Genomic DNA, 13,837 nt, shown 5'->3' with positions numbered 1-13,837 from the left:
CGTAACTTCACGTCGAAAAGAGGACACCGCTGTATTGTATAGGCGATCGTGCACGTAAAGTTTGTAATTCCAGTGCGCTCACAACACAAGCACGCAGCGAGCGCATACCGAACAATACATACATCACGTAGTCCGACAATAACAACAAAAGTTTATTGCCCTTTCGTTGAACGACACAGCCTCTAAAACGTACGATGCCTTCAGCGCATGGTATGTACGGCGCGTCAGACGCCAAAAACAAAAATTCACATGACTTCTGAGTTGACAGAAGGAGTAACAAGCAACAGAGCGCACATCCGAGAGCTTCGCACGCAAATACCATGCCTTAGTGATCAGCAATGAAGCGAACGTATACGTACACATGAAAAGTGACACCCGGTACTGTCCGCAGTGCACGCGATTTGCACCGGGTATACGCAACAGCTGGGCATTGCGTAGCTTTCCTAAAGAACACACACAAAGAGCAGCATGCGTGAATCGACTACACGGCTTGCGCGGCGAAAAACAAACAAACAAAAAAAAAGGGCTGCAAAGTTTCGCGATGCGCGCATGCGCTTGCAAACGTCGCAACGGAAATCGCGAAATGTTTCGCTGCGCCTTCGCTAGGAGGCGATGCGGGTGTTTGCGATGTGGAGGCTTCACGAATGTGACGTCAGGGCCTCGCCTTATTTTTCCTTCCTCCATGTTTTAAAGATTGTCTGCAAACGCCCTCCTGGCTTCCCACAATTATTGGCAACATTGCGTCTGTGACGTCAGTATTGGCAAGCCGGCGGAAGTGACGCAGCCGAGGGCACCGCTAACTTCGGCGCTTCGGCCGCTTCTGTAGTGCACAAGGCGACAGACAGCGTAGTTTGGCCGGCGCTTCTCTGGTCGTCCCGGCTGTCAGAGTTTTCATACTCCGCGCCGGCGTGACCGGCATGCCTTGCACGACTTCCGGTTCGTTCGTAACAACGTCAACGTCATACGTAGACAGTACACTCGGTTGGGTTTCGGTGTTACGCTTTTTTGCTTATTTAAAATTATTCTCCAATTTGCCGAGTATTTCTGCTATCGGGCCCGTAACAGGAGCGTCTCAGGAACATAAAAGCACCATTACTTCGACATGGCCAAAAAATCGCCGGAGTTGGCCTTTAAAGGGAATCCACTCGAATGAGAGCAACTTTAATTTGTTGGCACCCTAAAGGCTAGTGGATGAGGAATATTGTTTGTGCACGTTACTATTCTAACATAAGGGTTCGGAACTGTCAACTACCAGTAGTGTTACGCAGATCTGCTTTTGCAGGACCGGAGAGCGAAATCAGGACATACCCGAAACGCAACCGTTCCCTTTAAAGGGACTGTCTACCGCTCGGAAAAAATTTTTGATTGTGGTGAAAATGAGAAGATCGTTCGTCACATCGGCGGCAACGAGCGCGCTTTCGTCCCATAAAAATAGAATTATAATTTTAATCTGATGTTGAAAACCGTGAAAGAATGACCGCTAGCGTCACCCAACAGCAAAGTGGTCGCAATTCCCGCAATCTATAGGTGTGACAGACTATCCACGCAGGAGGACTTTTTTGCTTAAAACAAACATGTAGAACTTGAGATTGTATTGTCCGCTCTTGAAACAGCCTTTGATTGCGTCAAAAAGTAATTTTTGCTGTTTTTTTTATCTCACGCGTCCAAAAAGACGCCTGGCGGCGCTGCCTACGCCGCCGCTTTCGAGTTCGTCTGCTTCAACACCCCGTGTGGTTGTACCGTTACGCTGCACTGTCGTTAGGATGTCCCGCGCGTGCTGCGCTGTGAAGGCATGTATTTATCATCACTGCATCAGTACATGAGTTTCGTTACATCGTTTGCCTGCAACAGCATACGCACTCTATTGCTGTGGGCATTGCAGTGCAGCGTTTGCAACGACACCTGCGTGACAGGTTTCCATGAATTAGAACCCAGTCGTTCAGTGCCTACTTACCAGTCGACATTTCCAAGGCGCCCAGCTTGCGGTAACGGAGGCCTGTCGAAGTCTGGGTCATCGCTTGTGCTGGCGCTACTCGAAGAATCATCGCGGTCCGGTGCGTCGACGTAGGGGTCTAAGTTTTGTTCCCTCATGCGTTCCAAAATTCTCTTTTCTAATTCGCTTAGGTTTCCCAACGGCATGTCTGATCTCTTGATACGGTCTGCTACAGCGCCAAAAGCGCTGTTTTGTTTTTTCCGGGTCGACTTGGCTTGGATTGCGGCAGCAGTGCTAAAATAAACGCATAGACTGCAATCATAGCAAAACGAGTGTTCTGTAATCGTATAATAAGGCTTCATTTAACCGATGGCGCGCTTAAAACGACTGTTACATTCATTGCATTAGTGTTCAGCGAAAATAAAGAAATCCTACAGAAATGACATATATCTATTCGTAGTTTTTTTTTTTTTTTGCAAACCCGGCATATCTGTGCCCTTTTTGCCTCTATGGCACAATATCTAGCACAGCATTTCAACCGCGTGCTTATCACAAACGACACAAAAGTGCGCAGCAACGTCTGTGCGGCTCTGCTATGCCAGAAAGGCGTACAGGGTGTGTCCAGATAAGATCGAACACGAGGTCCCGGTCACCATTCCCGATTTTGATGAAATTTACTGTAGGTCTAGGCATTACACCCAAAACAATGGTTTCGCAGTTAGTTTTGCGAAAAAAAATGTTGTTCGCCTGAAAAAAAAATATATACAAATTTTGGCCGCAAAAACACTTTTTTCCGCCAATTTTGCGATTTCAGAATTTTGAGCGCACCTACGGAAAAAAACGGTGCACTTCTTCGTTGCATATTTATTCCCCTTAAAGAACAAGTGAAATACAATCTTATGAGTCTTTTATTTCTCTTGCTTGTCGAAGCACTTTTAAAGAAAAAAATCACAAACATGGCAAATCGCACAAAATACCTGTACTCAGCCGTACCCAGGAATTTTTTTTTCGGGGGGGGTTTGCGTGTAGAACGGCTGCCATTTTTTAAGATTTATACTGGCTTATTTTTGTGAATAAATCAAGTACATCGCTTACTTGTAATAATTCGATGGTACTTTTCAATTATTTGTACCCAAATAAAGAAATTGGTATGTCAACCTCAAATTCTGGTTAAAGCAAGAAATAAGTTTGGACAATAGCACCACCAAAGCCGGGGACACCGCGACCAACGGCTCCTGATGAAGTAACACAATGTAACCACGGTACAAAAACGGTATGTATGTGTTACAAGCTGCCACTCTAGCGTCGCCAGCGCGAAGTCGGCGACGGGAATGGCAGCAGGTTAGGTCGTTCCGTACGTAAGCAGAGACAGTGAAGAGATCAGAGACGTGTGTGGGGAAAAACAAAACTCTAGTGATATTGCAGCACGAGGAATCTAGTACAACACTTAATACCAACTAACAAAATACATATAAAATCAATAAATCAGCTTACAAGAGAGAAGTATTACAAACTACACAAAACTAACCAACAATAAAACTACAGATGAGAAAGTCCGAAGGTATAAGCAGGTGAAGGGATACCTGTGATGACCGGCAGTTCGAGTCCACGACGATCGGATGCAAGAAGTCAGAGAGAGTTCTGGCACAACTGCGATGTCGGCGGTGTTGCAGCGCTGGTGTTTCCGGTAGGCTAGTGCTTGAAGCCGATCTCGGGCAGGTTGAACTTACTCGAGATTCAAGTACCGATGCCTACGTTACAGACGTTAATTTCGCGTCACAACTAGACGAATGGCTAAGTTTAGGTGGCCAGCCGATACGGAGCCACAACCACTTAAGGGATACTTCTTGATCTCCTTCTACACCATGTTGGTCAGCAACTAGACTGCTTAGCAAGGCGAAATCCTGCGCTTAAATCGACCTCCGTGTCCCCTCATTCTCGTCCTGGGGGAAAAGAGACCTCTACATGGGTCCAATCATGCACGTTTCATTGTTAGAAACTCCACCCTAAAAATATATTGACCGCGTCCCTTTTTAATTAGGAGAGGGTCCTCAACTGAGCGAGAGTGACAACCTGTTGGGGTTCTCTCATACGGCTTGTCCACAAGCAGTTTTGCCCGTGGGAATGGTCAGTTTCCTTGGTTTCAGCCGGTGCGTCTTGCAGTCTACAGCTGGTTCGGGGTGCATCGCGGCCTTTGACGACCCTGCCGACGCCGCCGTAGGTACAAAGGATCAAACATCGGCGACTAACGTTTGAAGAAGAACACCCCATTCAGTACTTCCCTGCACTAAAGACCAGTCTTTTCATGAGCGAACGGTTCCACCGGTCAGCGGGGGAGTGCGGCGCCCGTTAATTTGCCGTTACGCCGGGTCGCAAAAATGGCAGTCCGTGACAGTATGTATGCAAGCAAACAAACAAGTCGCCCGACATTCCGATCTTCTTGTTACCGTTCGCACATTCTGCTTGCTGGATAGTTTCCTCGTAATTGCGAAAGAATAGAAGGGTTGAAGCTTGGGCTAGCTGGGTTTAGCTTTTAATCGACTCTTGAAACATAGAGGGAAGTTTAAACGAGGAAGTTTTTCCTTCTCGGCAACTTGCAAAATTCTGTGAGGACTTGTTCTGGGGTCACTTGAAGTTCTCGATGGATGCTGAGCAGTGCTAGTCCGGTCAATCTGTCGTTGTTCATATGATTTCGAAGGTAGCTCTTCAGCCTTCTCAGTGTGGAAAAAGTCCGTTCCGGGGTCGACGTCGACACGGGTAAAGTCGCCAGGATAGAAAGTAGGCTGTTGTTCGGAAAAAAGTCGCGGTTGCACATCTCTAAGGCCTGTAAAGCACAAGCTGGGCGATTCTTTTCTTCGATCTGGCAGCATTTGTTCACCCACAGTGTGAACTCTGCTTCGATGACATTAGCGGAAGGAATGTCGCCAAGGTAAAACTGCACTGCATCATCAATATCAGAAAGGCTAGCCGATGCGCAGAATTTCGGCAGCAGCATGTTAAGGCCAACCACGACCTTCTTATGGGCATCGAACCGGTCTCTTAATTGATTTTCGAAGTCAGCCAGCAAAGGCAAATACACATTCCTCCGGTAGTACTCTTCGGGAGTAGCAGAAGGTACGTTGCTTCTTTGCATCTGCCTTCCAGTGATGCGTGGTAGGGCCATCTCAACATTTGTGATCTTCAGCAAAGAGAGCGACTTCAGAAAAATCTTATTAAATTCCGTTTCCGCACTAGCCCTTTTTGTGGAAAGAACGTCTATAACATTCTTTACGTGATCGCACGCTTGAGCCAAGTCACAGTCAATTTTTTGAAGAAACTTGCAAAGTGGCAGTGTCAAAGAGAAGAGGTCGCTACAGATCTGAAGCGAAACGACAAACTCGGGCTTCGTAATGGCATTGAGCAGTTGAGAAGCTTTTGATGAAGTATCAGATGACGCGGCCTCTTCTTCCAAATATTCGAGGAATTGTACAATAGGCACGTACAGTTCAAGGAAACGCTGAAGTGCATCGTGACTCTCTTTGTTTGGCAAAAGGAGAGAACTGATTTTCTTTTTTCTTGTGTTAAATCTTCTACTTTGTCTCGCAGTTGGTTCGTCCTCTGTGGCGAAGCTCTCACAAACGTACAGGTTGAGGATACAGTTCCCAAACAGTTGCGGATGCTGGGGAGTTTGCATGCGTGAAGCAGAGCAAGGTTCAACGAGTGGGCGCTACAATGCACGTACAACGCTTTGGGCGCTGTTTGACGAATGAAGGCTTGAACACCGTTAAGGTGGCCGCTCATTGATGCCAGGCTGTTCAGGATTGTGCTCGCCAGCGCCTTGCCAGTGAGATCGTACACGGGAACGAAATCTACAAAATCTTCTTTAAGTATGGGCACTCCCGACGTGTCGTGTCCAACGTACCTTACACATAGGGAAATGTGGGCGGTGCGAGATATATCAGTGGCCTCGTCAGCTAGAACTGAAAAACACGAACCTGAGTTGACGTTTTCAACTATCTTTCTTTGTATGATTTTACCACAGAGGGTGATCAACTCATTTTGAATTTTTGGGCTCGTGTACAGCGCATTCGCCGGAGATGTTTCCATGTGAGCTCTCAAGGCGGCATCTCCACATTTTGCTCTCATCCTAAGCAGTGCGCGGAAATTTCCATCATTTTTCAATGGCAGCACTTCAGACATATTTATCGGACCAGAGTCGTCTGTGCCGCGAAGCGGTACTTCTTGCCTGCCACAGAAAAGGATTGTTTCTATTATTGGCAGCAAGTTCTTGCGGTTTTCTTCCGCCTGCTTTTTAAGACCGTGGTCAAGTTGTGTTAAGATGTCATGCTGTGAGCGGGACCGGACTGCTAAAAAGTTCTCCGATAGCGTTGTTGACATGGCGTGATAACTGCTGGATGCGTGGCTCTTAAAGGCGTCCATGGCTTTCTTGTAATTGGTGAACTCCTTAGTTACAAAACAGCCCAAGCGCTGGTGCTCCCCTTTTCCTGCACACTCGCTTGCGAAGACTACGCAATATTTGCATAATGCTCCTTGAAGCTTCTCTGAATAAACAAGCCATGGGTAACGATCTACCCAGTGAGGTTGGAACTTCAGATTCCTTTTCCCTGTGGCTGGATAATCATAGTTAGCCGGAGGGGTCCACGGATTGAGCAGCAGCTTCTCCGTCGTCTCTGGATCATTTACATTATTGCTTTTCGAGACAAACAGTCCCAAGTCCAAAATATTCGCACTCGTCGCACAGAGGGGAGGCGAACCAGAATGTGTAGGTGCCATGCCACTCACCTTCCTTGGGCATTGCCCAGTGGTAAAGGCGTCACTTTGCCCAGCGTTGACTGTAGAACAAAGGTCACTTGGAGTTGCACTGCGGCCACCATCATTTTCCGGCGGCGCATGGGTGTCCTGCTTGTGTTCGTTCTCAGGTGATTCACATAAACCGGTGCATTCTCCTGAGTCGCTACAGAAGTTCCGACGCGCTTGGCTTTCCACCAGTGCTGAGGAGGGCGAAGTTTTATCCTTCGAAGGAGGCGGTTCTTCTCCGTCCGCTTCATCGGTTCGAACTTTCTTGAAGTAAGACGCAAGACTCCTTTGCTTCGTTGTTGCAGAGTGTCTTTTCATTTTGCTGCCGCAATCCTGTGCACGCACACAGAAGTGGCCAGTGGCTCCAAAAAGACGTTTGCGACTGCTTCGACTGCCTGGCGTGAACGGCGGGCGATGTTTTCTTCCTCTCTTATCCACTTTACAGTGGCTAGAATGTAGAAGTGTGATGAACGCGCCGGCTCCCGCGTGGCGCATGTGTTTTCTGAACGCCGCTACAGCTGGTGTGCATGCAGGACCATTATTGTACTCCCGCTGCAGCAAACTGGATTAACGCTACTTAAAGACCTTTTCACAGAAGACTCCATGGGCACTCCATACTCCCCTTAATATACGTGAACCCCCCAAGAATGCACTGCCGAGACATTTGCACTCCCGTGGTACAGTCCAGAAAGCAGGTGTTGCTCCGTTCCTGTGAAAAAGTCACCTTTTCACAGACGGCTCCCTGGGCGCCTGCATAATTCTCTCTGGGCTGCGCTAATTAAATAGCCGTGACCCCCCAAAAATGCACTTTGTAGGCTGTGACGTCAGCCTCTGTACTCCCGCGCGCAGCCCAGCTTGGCGGCGTTTTTTCTCTCCTGTGAAAGTTGACCGCTGGTGCCGGATTGTGTGCCGGCTGTATCCTCGCTTTGTGTGCTTTGTAGGGAGGCGCATATACCTTGTGTGTACAGAAGAGGTAGATTTCCTTGCGTGTGGTTAAGGTTGTTCGAAGTTGCTCGGATATGCCAGTCTTTCAGTAGATGTCATCTTCGATGATTCGTTTCGGTGGCGAAGACTACAGTTTGAGAAAAGTTTACCCTGCAGCCTGCGTCCTCGGAATGCGCCGCTGAGTTTTTCCGCTTAGGGGTTTCGTTCCCTGGCAAATTTGCGCACGTCGTGTTGGTGTTGCCGTTGCTGTCGAACTGTTTACTTTCACAGAAGGAGACGCGCTTTTCGTAGAAACCCAAAGCCGACACGTGCGGTCCGCACAGACGGATAACTTCTCCAGCGGCAATGCACAAGGAAAGCATCTGGAATCAATAAAGGAGCTGCTACGGGGTGAAAGACGAAAAAGAAAAGACTCGAAGGAACGCGAGGGCGAAGTGCAAAGCTGTACAAATAGGGCAGGTGCGCGTGCGGGGGAGGGAGCGCTGAGGTGTTCTGGTAGGTTTGAAGAAAGGAAGAAGAGGGAAGCAATGCCAGGAAAGTTGCAGTGTAACTTTGGCAGCTGGGGGTCGCTGTGAAGGCGTGTAAATATTTTAGTATCACCCGAAAAGTTAAAGCATCAAAAAAATTTCGGGGGGGGTCAGAACCCCCTCAACCCCCCCTAGTTACGGGCCTGCCTGTACTTCTGGAATTTATTGCTGCAAGCAAGTTAAAGTGAGGATAATAAAACTTGGTACATATTAACTTTACTACTTTCGCTCACTTTTAAAATAATTTGCGTGGTTTTATCGCGTTTTGTTTCACTCGATAAGTGGGCTGAAACGTAAGTGATTTACCAAAAACGCCGAACTTCGAAAATGATTTTCTCAAAAAGGCCATTTTAATTTTTTTGAAATCCCTCTGATTGAAGTCAAGGACGTCGTCTACAATTCTGCAGAAAAAAACGTTGCATTATTTTGGTTGCTAACAAGTTATAAATGCGTCGAATGTGACCATGCCAGCCTAGCGGCCGCGTTGTTCGTTGTGTGCTGAAACTCGGATATAGGTTGCTAAAACTACTTGTACATGACATAAGCACAAATCAAGCAGCTCCACGCCAACAAATGCGCAGCCAGGTGTCATGGTTCAGTAAGCTTTGTCTTGCGATCAGCCGCTGAGAAGCCCGCAGCAGCGGCCGCTCGATGCTGCGGGCACTCACATTCATGAGTGCCACTTCGACTGCGGATGAGCCCCGCTGCGCGTCAAACTACGCTCAGAGGACAAACGAGAGAAGGAATGCATCACTGTGAACGTTGAAGGCCGTTAAGTGCCAACAAATGTCATAATATGAAACGAAAAACTCTGCCGGCAATTCCCACCGGTCCTTTGTTCTTGACCGAAGAGCACTGCCGCCGCCTGCCTCACTTTCATACCCACCAAACAAGAAAAAAGCCCTGTTCATCCCTCCCTCGAGCGCTCAAGAGGAACCGTATGGATTCCGAAAAGTAGGGACAGATGTTCACTCAAAGTTCCAAAGATAAGAGGGCGCGGCGGCGCTTCGAAAAGAGTGTTTTTTGTGTTTCTTCGGGGCTTGCGTTTTCTACAGGCAAATGGTGTCGCCAGCGGGGTGGCCGCGCATTTTTTTTTTTGTTAACTTTGTTGACAGCGGACGGACGAGGTGCATTGGAGCGGCGAGAAGAAAGGCGACCTCGTACGCGGCTCGTTCGTCAATTATGAGCAAGCCTTGGAGCAACTGTGTGCGTCGACAGCCATGCCGCAGTGCGCGCGCACGCAGGGACCCCAAGCAAGCACGAATGCTATGCGAAAATCCATACGTTGCGAAGATGGGAGGAGTAAGACGACGTGGCAGAAGGAGTAAATGTTTCAAGGACGCGTGACAAGAAAAAAGGGCTTTGGAAAGTGCGAGAGTTATATTGGGGTACCACGTTTTCTTCTCTTTTTTCAGACAACTCTCGCCTCTCTCTTTTACCACTTCTTTTTTGTATGTTGTACATCGGACGAAAGTGGTTTACAAAACAAATTCACTGATTGCGTACGAGTCTGGTGTATAAGGTCCCTTTCAGCTGCGGCCGCTTACGTAGGACAAACGGGCCGATGCATTGGAACATAAGAGATCGCTAACAGGAGGCTCACCTTCTAATCTATCTTTACATTGTCGAGATTGTAAGTGCACGCCAAAATTCGATGAATGCGCAGTGTTGTACCGTCATAGAAATGAAGACACGCGCCTGATGATTGAAGCAGGCATATCGAGAGTAGTGGTAGCGCATGCGTGAGCCAACCGTCGATTAACTTGCACAAAGATGAAATCAAATGCCTTAACAGTTATCTTCCACGTAGACGCCACGCGTGCCGGATTGATAGGTTCGCCGTTGCATGGGCATGCGCAGATAAGTTTTCGTGCCTTCTTTCTTTTCAGCCGTGTGTGAGTCTCTTCAGTTGTTAGTCGGCGTTTGTGGTGTCCCGATTTTCTTGTGTCCGTGTTTGCACGCCCTGCCTTTTAGAATGAATACTTACCAACTAGCTCAGCGATCTGTGTTATTCTAACAATTTATGTCACAGTGAAAGGTCAATGTGTGAGCACGTCTAAAACGTCAATTTATCAACAGCAGCGATCTACTAATCGAGAAATTATGGTAAATGTAGGAAAGGATGTGCGCCACGAGTGGGACTTTGGAAATGATCCCGGTGACGTGAAGACTCCCGAGTACAATCAACCACTAGTAATCAAACTAGCTGCGATAAAAGAAGACCCTTCCGTGCATCACAAGACTTAATAAAATGCCGCTTGTTCGCTTCTGTTTGACTAATAGAAAAAAAGAACCCCTTGGTGTTACCATGGGAAACGGTGCGAGTGGTTCAAAAGTTCTGTTTTCGCCGAGCTTCTCGTCACAGTGGTAGTTTCGGCATCGCGTACTGCTACATGCGCTTGGCTCTCCCTATTTTCGCACTGTTGATAATCCTGCTGGCCAAGCTAAGCTTCGTTACAGTGTACTATACAATTTCGGAGTGGCCCGTGTCTGCGTCTTGGCAAGGTTGATAGCCGCTGTTGCGCAAGAAACCGTAACGTCAGCGGAAAAGGCGGGCAACGTTGGGCACGGCAACTGCTACGTCAGAAGGCCCGTTCAGGCGGGCGATTTAAAGTGTGCTAATGCCGTACGGCCCACTAAGACGTTTTTCTTTCTAAAAAGCATTTCCTTGGCACGAAACAAGCACTATGAGGTTTCTGGAACACTGTTTGAACAATCAATGTGAACTTCATATTTGCCTTTAGTGTCCCTTTAACAACAAACATTTCTCCTACAGCCAGCATAGAGAATGATGTGCACCTTTTTATGCGTCATACGTCCTCAGCTTCCTCCACTGCATCCACCTCCAATTTTTACACTATGGTGACGTGTTTAGAGGGTCTCCTTTCAATTCAGGAGGTCCATGGTGCGAATCCCAGTGCCTGTGGTCGCTTACTAGTTTTTCTGATAGAGAGTTACCCCAACCTGGCACAGGTTTACAAAAAGAAGACGCACCTTTCCGCAACCCATAAGAGAGCATGGCTCAGCGGCAATGGCGAAATGGGAAACGAAGGGAAAGAAGTTAGAAAAAAGAAGAATCCACCTTGTCGAGAAAAGAGTACCCATAACACCAAGTGCTAGGCTGGGGTACCTTCTCTGCCCATAGAAACCAAGACCTCTAAGATGCTGGCCTCTCCATTCTACAGAGTTGAACGTCTACAAAACGTCCCGAATGTCCGACATACGTGCCAGCACATGACATTGGCAATTGGTATACAACACCTCTCTTGTTGCACTTTACATACTTTTTCTAACCAAGTTATCACTTCCGTTGTTGTACATACACTCAACCATGGGGCACACACGGCAAGTTTTCTTTTGGCGGAACATATTACATGCACATTGTATTTTCTGCCACCTTTTAGGTGATGTGAGAGGCTATGGAAGTATGAGATGACAGCTATTTTCGTCTTCTCTGGTTCACAAGCTTTTTTTCAATTCAGTTGGTGATTTAAAATATTTGACTGCTCTCTTGCAAGTTGCGAGCAATGACGAGGACGGGAACCTGCTTGCATCAATCAAGGAACATGGCCTTCAAGACATCAAGTGACAGCATGTCTTCAATAGTGCAGACTTAAAACAGGAAAAAGCAATGCTGTTCTTAACTAGTTTTCTATGGGAAGATCTGAAATTCAAAATTGGTTGTTCAGATCTTGCTGCATACATGTAACACGCGTGGTCAGATCAAAAGATAAGGTCAAGTCTAAAAACTGCAGTTTGTTACCCGTAAGCAGTTCACATGTAAAATTCAAACGATTACCATGCTTCTTGAAGCAAGATAGAACTGTACCTTTGAAGGCGTCCAACTGCGAACAGCTGCCAAGAGCCAAACAATCGTCAGTGAAAAGGAATATTCTTTTATGCTACCAGGTAGCTTCTCTTCAACTTTCTGGTCTAATTTAGCTAAGAAAAGGGAACTTAAAATGGGAGCAACCTTTGAACCAAAGGAAACTCCTGACTTCTGAATGAACATTTGACCGTTAAAACCGACAAATGTGTGGCAAAGGTAAAAAAAAACAAGTAATTCCAAAAACGATTTGACAGGCATCCCGCAAAAATTTCTGAAGGCAACTTCATCATTGTCTTGAGTGACAGTTTCCTTAACGTACTGCATAACTGGTCCTGGTGTCATCAGCTGGTACTTTGATCCTTTGATTATTGCACTCTCACACAATGCATTCATGCCAACTAGCTCGGCTTTTCTTACTACTCCTGTCTCCCTTGCAAGTTGCCAAACTAAGCATCTTTCCAACCTTAAACCAAGCTTTCACTGTCACCGCTACTCAACAAACTCTGACCTCCCTGCCACATCTCCCCTTCTTTAACCCTTTGAGACGCTTGTACACAATTGTGTACACCACTTGTTTTTGCTAGTGGTGCCGACTAGTGGCTAAGAAAGTGCCAGATACACTGATTTTTTAATGAACCCCTTGCGAAAATAAATGTCTTTATTTAGCTTAATTTTGCAGTCTACTGTTAAACATAGTCACTTTGTTGAAGGACCTACCATGTTCAACCAGTAGTTCGAAGTGCCATTTACTGCAATTCGCGACAAAGTAAAAATTTTTTTTTTGCTCAGAATGACATAGCCGAAAACTAATTTGCTCTGTATTTCTAGCCTGAGATTTATTCTATTCATGCAAAAACAGAGCATGCATGACTTCAGGATAAATCGATAGTTAATAAGAATTTAATTAAGATGAAGTACTATAACACATATAAATCAACGTATTATGACATTATTTTTGTTAAAATAGCATATCGAGTGCCTTGAAATAGCGTTGTGTGAATTTCACGCCTTTACAGACAATTCATAGGTTGACGTCTGACAGGGTTGAAGTGCCAGTAACCAGGCTCTCCCATTTTTATACACCACCAAAACAAGTTTACTAATTCTTACAGATGCTCACGGCGATGACATTTTGCGAGTATTACAGTGCTGCGCACCGCACAGACACACCATTAAAAAAAAACAATTCACACAGCTCTCTCCAGTGCCTGCCCAGTCCTCTTCGCTCGCAAAGTGATGTAATAGTTGCCCACGGGGAGTCTTATGCAGCACCAAGTTTGTCGACTGGTTCTCTGCACTATGAAGCAGCGCCTTGGCCTAAGGAGTTGCAGTTTTGGCTGCGCAGTACACATTTTTGTTTTGCTGTGCTGCCCTCTGCCATTTCGATTGGGGCTAGGACCTACCAGGACAACTGATGCCAGAATGAAAGTCTCAGAGATCAAGAGGCGCTTCGTGATGGGTGCATGCACGGTGGCATATGATTACCTCACCAGCACCTTGCACTCCTCGCATTGCACTTCCTGACCAAGCCATTCTGATAGAAGTGACACATAAAGGAAGCCTTGCTGGGTATCTACTGAGCGCCTATGACGTAATTGCTGACGTCGTGTTACATTATCGAAGTTGGTGTAGTCCCGACAGTGAGCTACAACTACATCTCTTCGCTGAGAGTTGGAATGCTGAGCGAGAAACCAGAATCAGCCGAAGCGGATTGTTCTATACTATGTAACATACTGTTTACAGCACTTGCACACAAAAATCTTGTGGCAGCATGTTGACGTCATACAAGTGCTGTTATGTTTAGAC

This window comes from Rhipicephalus sanguineus, chromosome 6, assembly GCF_013339695.2.
Source record: "Rhipicephalus sanguineus isolate Rsan-2018 chromosome 6, BIME_Rsan_1.4, whole genome shotgun sequence".
Taxonomy (NCBI): domain Eukaryota; kingdom Metazoa; phylum Arthropoda; class Arachnida; order Ixodida; family Ixodidae; genus Rhipicephalus; species Rhipicephalus sanguineus.
Note: the sequence above shows the minus strand (reverse complement) of the source record.